Genomic DNA, 7900 nt, shown 5'->3' on the forward strand with positions numbered 1-7900 from the left:
AACATATTCTCTAACTATTCGACTTAATACATTTCCAGATCTTCCCATTTTAATACATACAAAATTATTTCTTTTTACAATATATCAATACATCATAATTCATTTAACCCTTTACTACAGTAAATACTTACAGCTTTTCTGTCATCATACCAATACAGTAATTATTATTTGTGTCCATTTATAACTTTGCACATGTAAGAACATGTATCTTCCATATAAGACAAATGCTGGATGCATGGCTGATCCAAAGTACCTGCATTGAGGTGGTTTGAATAAGAACGGCCCCCATAAGCTTCTAATATATTTGAATGCTTAGTCACCAGGGAAGTAGCACTATTTGAAAGGATTAGGTGGTGTGACATTGTTGGAGGAGGTGTGTCACTGGAAGTGGGCTTTGAGGTTTCAAAAGTCCATGCCGGTCCCAGGCTGTCTGTCTTTGTGTTCAGATCAGGATGGAGTTCTCAACAACTTCTCCTGTGCTATGCCTGCCACCATGCCCCCCACGATGATGGTAGCAGACTAAGCCTCTGAAACTGTAAGCAAGCCCCTAGTTAAATGCTCTCTTTTAGGAGAGTTGCCTTGCTCATGGTGTCTCTTTAGAGCAATAGAACAGTGAATAAGGTGTGTGTCAAACTGTAGTTCTGCAAAGACACTACATTGATCAATTCCTTTCCGGAGAACGTGTTCCCATTCAGCGTGCTGTCTGCAGTTTAAGAAGTTGGGCCCGGCAGTGGTGGTGCACGCCTTTAATCCCAGCACTCTGGAGGCAGAGCCAGGTGGATCTCTGTGAGTTTGAGGCCAGCCTGGGTTACCAAGTGAGCTCCAGGAAAGGTGCAAAGCTACGCAGAGAAACGATGTCTCGAAAAACCAAAAAAAAAAAAAAAAAAAAAAAAAAAAAGAAGTTGGCTTCCCCACATTCTTAACAATACAGTTTTTAACTAAATTTTCCTTTTTTGAAAGCTATCACCTTTCTTTTTAGTTTTGCTTTCCATTTATGTTATTTTGTTTAAATCTGAAAATGGAATACCATTTCACAAATTCGAAAGCCATATTTCTTTGCCTGTGAATATCTGGTTGCATTTTTTACATTTTCTTAATAATTTGCCAGAAGATAATTTGTTGATTTATAGGTGCTTCTTTTATAAGAAATTACTCCTTTAATTTTTGTCTCAGTTTCTTATGTGGAGATGCAGAGATACTTTAAGCCAATGTAGTTTCGGGCTTTGATCTTTCGTATGGCTTCTGGGTCATTTTATACCCAGGAATGCCTTATCAACTCCAAGAACATCCTTTTGGCTGTCATATTTTCTTTCAGTATGCTTGTGATTTAATTTTTTTATTTTAAAATTTTAGGCCATGTGGAGTTTCTTTCTTTCTTTCTTTCTTTCTTTCTTTCTTTCTTTCTTTCTTTCTTTCTTTCTTTCTTTCTTCCTTCCTTCCTTTCTCTCTCTCTCTCTCTCTCTCTCTCTCTCTCTTTCTTTCTTTCTTTTTGTAAGATATGAAATAATGGGATTGGAGAGAAGTTAAGAGCACATGATGCTCTTCCAGAGGTTCTCTGGAGTTTGGTTTCCAGTACCCACACCAGGTGCCTCATGACTGTGTCTAACTCCAATTCTAAGGGATCTGACACTCCCGGGTACTTACTCACAAGTAGCATCCACTTACATAGACACGCACATAACACAAAAATAATTTTTTTTTAATTTGACTAGATGTGAGGTTTATTATTGAACATGATTTGATGGGATGCAACACAGCAGCGTGAAAGCCCTCAGGAGTGCAGAGGCTGCCACTTGTCCAGGGGACCACACCAGGGATATGTTTGATCAAACTGCCACCAAGGATGAGCTGCTTCTTCTCAGCTACCATGTCTTCAGGTTCATCTGCGTTAGACTTGGTGAAGTCCCAGTTCTTTGACGTAGCCAGGAAATGTGAACAGTGCCTCAGTCCCACAGTCCTTACTCTGCAGCTTGGTGCATGGACAGGATGATCTGGCCAGTGTGAGAGTCCTGGTCACTGCCTGGGGCTTCCCAAAGGCATCAGGCATACCTAGACTGGACACAGTGTTGAGATCAGAGATATGAATATCCACCAGAAAACTGTCTCCAGAGTCCCGCAGGGCAACCCCTGTAGGCAACAGGTTAAATGCGCTCCCATGAGGCTACTGTTCACAACCACTGCACACAAGGCCCCCATGAGGAAGGGGCTGGTTGACTTACTTGGCGGCGGATACAAATAAAACCTTTTATAAATACATGAAATCATGATAAATTTACTCTTCTATGTGGTTAAGAATTGTTCCAACAGCACTCATTAACTAATATAATTTTAATTATTTCCCAATGGTTTGCAATGCTGTCCTATTGTATATGCACACTAGCCAGATCAGCATGTGCGTTAGTTAGACACATGCTCTCTGCATTTGCACTATTGCTGCCTTTTCAGCCACAGAAGACACTGTTTTTATTTTACATTGCTTGATAATACTTGGCCCAGTTTATCCTTGAACTCCACTCTTATTCCTTCTCACTCATATTTAATTTCCAAGGGACTAGAGGAACATGTACACATCTTTCTGAAAATTCTCATCATCATCATCATAATCAGAATATGGATTACTACTCCATTTTTCATCTTTTCTGTTCCAGACAGCAATTTTAAGGTTTTTTTTCCTTGTTAAATTAGTTTCTGGATATTTTGCTGTTTTTGTTATATCACTAATAGCTGTTGTTTTTCTTTTAAGGAAAATGGGTTTATTTAACACAAAGCAAGTATCAGGTGTGGTGATAACAGAAGAGCCACCAGCCAATAGAGTTTTTATCCTTTCTACATCCCAACTTGCTGTCTGTATATATAAAGGGATCAGCTTTTTGTATATTAATTCACTCTACCCACCACAGAAAAATCGACATGGGTGCAATAGTTACATCTGGAGCTCTGTGATCAAACTATCTTTATATTTATCTTTGTGATTCTGTCTTTCTGTGTGGTTTAGATTTATTTTGTATTTTCTGATTTCTTGAAGAGAAATGTCTTGTTTATTGAGTTAAGTCTTCGGAGCTATGACTTTTTTCTGGCTCTAGTTTTCATTGAATCCCATGAGTATTGACACTTGTGATGCTTACATTATTACTATTTCCTAGGAGTGTACCAGTGGGATTGTACTTTTCTCTTAAACTCTTACATTCTGGCTTTACCCTGAAGGTGATGGGATAAGGGTTTGTTTTAGTCTTTGCTCACTGCTACAACAAGATATCTTAGACGAGGTAATTTATCAGCAATGGAATCTACAGCTTTTGCTTCTGAAGATTGGGAAGTCTGAGGTCAAGGTTGGAGCACAGTGGCCTCTGAGAAGAGCCGTCATCTTCTACAGACGGTGTGTGGCTACTGAGTTCTCACATGGAAGACCGTCAAGAGGGGCAAAACAGCTCCCTCTAATCCTTTCAAGAAAATGCTAACCCCATTCTTCCTCAGGAATGGAATAGAGCGCTATGATCTAATCACCTCCCCTATTGCTTAATACTATTACATAAAATGTGAGAGATTAAGAGTTAGACATTTGTAGAGACAAAGCATTTAAGCACAGTTGTAATCAGGAGAGTGATGTCATAGTTATGAGTTAGATGTTCCACTCTGGGTAAGGTACAGAATCTAGACAGTCAAGCCCGAGGAACCGGTTATAACACAATGACTACATATCAAGTAGAAGGTAATGAATAGCTGAACTGAAGTCAACAGCAAAAAGGCTGAGGAAATAGGAATGTTCTGCTGGAGACTGGATTAATTAAACTTAACTAGGAGTGGAGTAAGGGAACAATCACATTGCTGAAAAAGTAAGCAGCTTAGGCTTTGATGACATGCACTGAAGTAAAAACGTAAGAGGAACATCACAATTGGCAGGGAGACTGTTGCTATGCCCATGTATACCTCCACCCTCCCTACACCTATGATCACACTGGACTTGCACATCCACAGTGCAGGAACGGTCCTGGAGTGAAGCCACAGATTGCAAGCTGTACTCCTCACAGCTCCGTAGTCTGGAAAGGCCACAGTCGATGCAGTAAAGCTGACACATGACAGGAGCTGATTTACAGGCTCACAAGCAACGCCTTCTCTCTGTTTCCTCACAGGGGGACAGGATGAGAAAGCTCAGAGGGCCACGATCCTCCTCATGTCTGCATTACTGACACTGCTGCCTTAAGTAAGTGAGACTCCCCCCGAGAGAGAACATGTGGGGACTTCCATTAGCAAGCGAACAAGGATGCCTTTATTTAGTCTGCTTGTTTATTTATTTTTTATTTTTTGAGCTGAGGATCGAACCTAGGGCCTTGCGCTTGCTAGGCAAGTGCTCTACCACTGAGCTAAATCCCCACCCCTAGTCTGTTTATTTTTAAATAAATGGTTTCAAGAAGTTATAGGGTGACAGTTAAAACCAGTTCCCCCGTATTTAAATTAATTTAATGTTTTGAAAAACTTAAAATTTAAATTTAAAATGCAAGCAAAATGTTTATGATATCTCTAGACAGATAGACAGGTTCATGTTTGTAATCACCCCTTCCCCTGTTGGAAATGACAGAACAGTATGGGGTCTACATCATCTGAGCATTCTTAAAAGAAGCAAAATGTAATCTGCCAAGCACTCGATGTGCTGCTGACATTTAATAAATGTCAAAGAAAAAGAGAACATTTGTCACTGAAAGCATAATTTGGATTTCAACCTTTTTATAGGATTGCTTTCTTCCCTAGACGTATTCACGAAAGTTCAAGATGCCTTTTTAAAAGGCTGGATGAGGAGGGAAAAACCCACAATTGTTTTACAAAATCACACGGAACTGTGTTAGTATATCATGAGTATTCACTACCTACAAAGTACTATGATGGTTTAGACAGAGCAAAGTGGAGTCAGGCTGCATTGAGCATTTTCATCTTCAAGATGCTTACAGTTCAGTAGAAGAAGAGATAAGACTCAAGGAGGAATGTCCTTAATATGGAGTAAAGTAGTGGTTGATTTCAACAGTCAACTTGAAATCTGGAGTCATTTGGGAGACTGGCCTTGGGGCATACCCATGGGGGAATATCTTGAATAAGTTAATTGAGGTGGCAAGGCCTGCCCACTGCAAGCAGCACCATTCCTTGGGCTGGGATCCTGCCTAGGAGAAGGAGACAGTGATCTGACCACAAGCTTTTGACGTTCTCTGCTTCATGTCTATGGAAACAATGAACCATAGACTCCAACTATGATAGAAAAACCCCTTCCTTCTTTAGGTTGCTGTTGTTGGGTATTTTATCACAGCAACTAGGAAAAATAGTTCAGAGAAAAGCAGTGGGGGTGCAGTGAAATACAATATCCCCGTTCTCAGAGGGGATTACATCCTATTAACAAAGATGACCCTGGCACACTGCTGACTCTCCATGGAAGGAGGCCTTACCCTTTTGGAGGAGGCGATGGAAAGGGAGGGGGGATACTGGGGAGGAGCGGGAAGAGGGATGAGAGGGGGATCTGTGGTTGGTATATAAAATAACTAAAAAAGATTTTTTTAAAAAAAAAAGAATTAAAAAAATCTAAGGAAGGTCAGCAATAAAAAAAAAAGATGAGCTATATGGAAATACACAGTTTTATATCTATATCTATTAGATCATCTCAGCTATATCCATATGAATATCTACATGTACAGCTCTACACGTGTTGCTGCTGTCACATTCAGAGCAGGCATGAAAAGAAAAAAAAATCAAAGCAAAACAAAGCACCAACCACAACAACGAAATGACACACACAATGAAGGACGCTATACGGTACCCACGGATCTCTTTTGACATTGTAATTTTAGCAGAGAGGCACTAAGTAGGGTGGACAATCTAGATTGTCAACTTGGTTGGACTTGGCATCAACTTGGAGACACTTCTAGACAGATCTGTAAAGATATTTCTTGGGAGGATTAACTGTTTGGGGGAGGGGAAGTGGTGGCCCCCTTTTGGTGGTGGCCCAGATGTAAGGAGGTCCAGGGGAGAAGCTGTTGTTCTCTGCCTGCCTTTGCCCTCACCTTGTTGTTGTTGCTGCTGCTGCTGCTGGAATTCAGCTTCTTTGGCCTTCTAATGTGGCCTGGACACCATTGGCTCTCCAGAATCCCCCAGGCCTTTAGCACCCGATTGGCACTGTTGAGGCATCTGGTCTCAGTGTGTGAAGAGTCATGCTGGACTATGCAGTGTATCATGTAAGCCAATGTAATAGGTCTTCTTTTAATATATATTCATTCTGTTGATTTCCCCCCTAGAGAACCCTATACTGTTCTGTTAGAAACCTGCATTATAAAATTTTGTATCACCATGTCTGTTGGTCCCACATGGGAATCACGTAGGCCCTAGGTCCTAGGGGGAATTTGAAAAATACAGATTCAGCTAGTTGGATCCCACCCTACGGATGATGATTTAGCTCATATGGGCTGTGTCCAGGCATGACATTTGCCAAATCTCCCCTGTTAATTCTAATATGAGAAAAATTGAGAACATTGTCTTACTGGAGCATATAAGACGCCAGCTGATATCAATTACTGTCTTTGGTGGGGCCTTCGTCTCTTTAGACTTTTTGCATTGGAGGGGGGAACAAATAAACAACAACTACTAGTCAACTAGATAATTCTACAGAAAATTTCTCAACACCAACCCCACATGCTGCTTTAGGGACTGCTGGAGTCATGTGCAAATCACAAGAGTTAGGAAAAGGAATTTGGCCCAGAGTAACCTTCCGTCCACTGGAATTTTTTAAACACTATTCTTTATGTCCAGTCTACAGTAAGTGACTTTGTCAGAATTCGCTAGAAAGACTTTTAAAGCAAGAGTTAAAGCAACATGACAGTATTTCCCCCAAAATTATTACAAGAGAGTAAGATAGTTCTTTTTAATTTAACATCTAGTACTCAGGGTAAAGCATCGCTTGCTCTTTGAATCATGATAACTTGTGTTTTTTCCTCAAAACACTAAAATGCAGGCGTTCTAGCAATGCACTAGGAATGTTTGTGCTTTGGGACAGTCTTACCCTTTGTAATAAAGATGAAAGGGAGGAAGGGGTGCCTAGCCAGGGTCTATCTCGGGAATCCAGAGAGCCAGAAGCAGGATGTGGAGTGCTAATTGGATTTCACAGTCTTAAGGTTCCCAGGGACTACAAATTCCCCTCATGGACAAAACAACCAGATCAGCTGCTGATCTCTGCTAACAAGCCAGACAGCACACACACACTGACCCAAACAGAAAGTGAATATTTTTATTGTACTGAATATTTTAATCCTTCAATATGTCATTGGTCCAATTCCAGATTCAGTGTCAACTTCTTTGATCAGACATAGGAAAGTCCTGCTGGCCTTGATGTGGGAGTCTGTGCCTGTGTTTTTCTCTTAAAGCAATCACCTTGGGAGAGACCCAAGTTCCTCTCTGACTCTGGAGAGTCTGTGATACAGGGAAGATCTTAGTGTGTCAGGAGAGAAGAAGCCAGAGAAAGATAAACATTAACACATGAAAAAAAAAAAAAAAAAAGACAGTTTGCAGAGGAAGACTGCAAACCCTCCCTTGCCTGAGCTTCTTGTAACGAATGGTCACAGTCTAGAAAAGCCCCACTGTATAAACTTCAGAGAGAGGCTCGTGCTGTGCAAATGCCCTATAAAGGGGCAGGTGCCATGTGGGCCAGAGCTTTGGGGCTCTTTCCTCAGCTCACCAACCCAGTACCCCACCTCATTTTTGGGAATGCTTTTCCTTTCTTTATCACCTGTCTCTATGTGTAACCTTGTATCTCTGGTACAATCTTTTGCTCTTGGGCACAAGCGCTAGAATTTTGTTTCCTCTGAGCTCAGATCTGCAGTTCAGCACGATGTATTTCTCCAACACTGTTTCTCTGACCTTCACACTTAAC

General features: G+C 41.0%; 1 non-coding gene across 1 annotated transcript; it reads right to left on the reverse strand.

Annotated features, from left to right (window-relative positions):
- Positions 1-2097: 2097 nt before the first annotated feature.
- On the reverse strand, positions 2098-2229 carry LOC121823621 (small nucleolar RNA SNORA70). The gene has a single exon (XR_006065132.1). It is a non-coding gene; the product is annotated as a small nucleolar RNA SNORA70 (small nucleolar RNA).
- Between the last annotated feature and the right edge of the window lie 5671 nt (positions 2230-7900).

Source organism: Peromyscus maniculatus, chromosome 17 (assembly GCF_049852395.1).
Source record: "Peromyscus maniculatus bairdii isolate BWxNUB_F1_BW_parent chromosome 17, HU_Pman_BW_mat_3.1, whole genome shotgun sequence".
Lineage (NCBI taxonomy): Eukaryota > Metazoa > Chordata > Mammalia > Rodentia > Cricetidae > Peromyscus > Peromyscus maniculatus.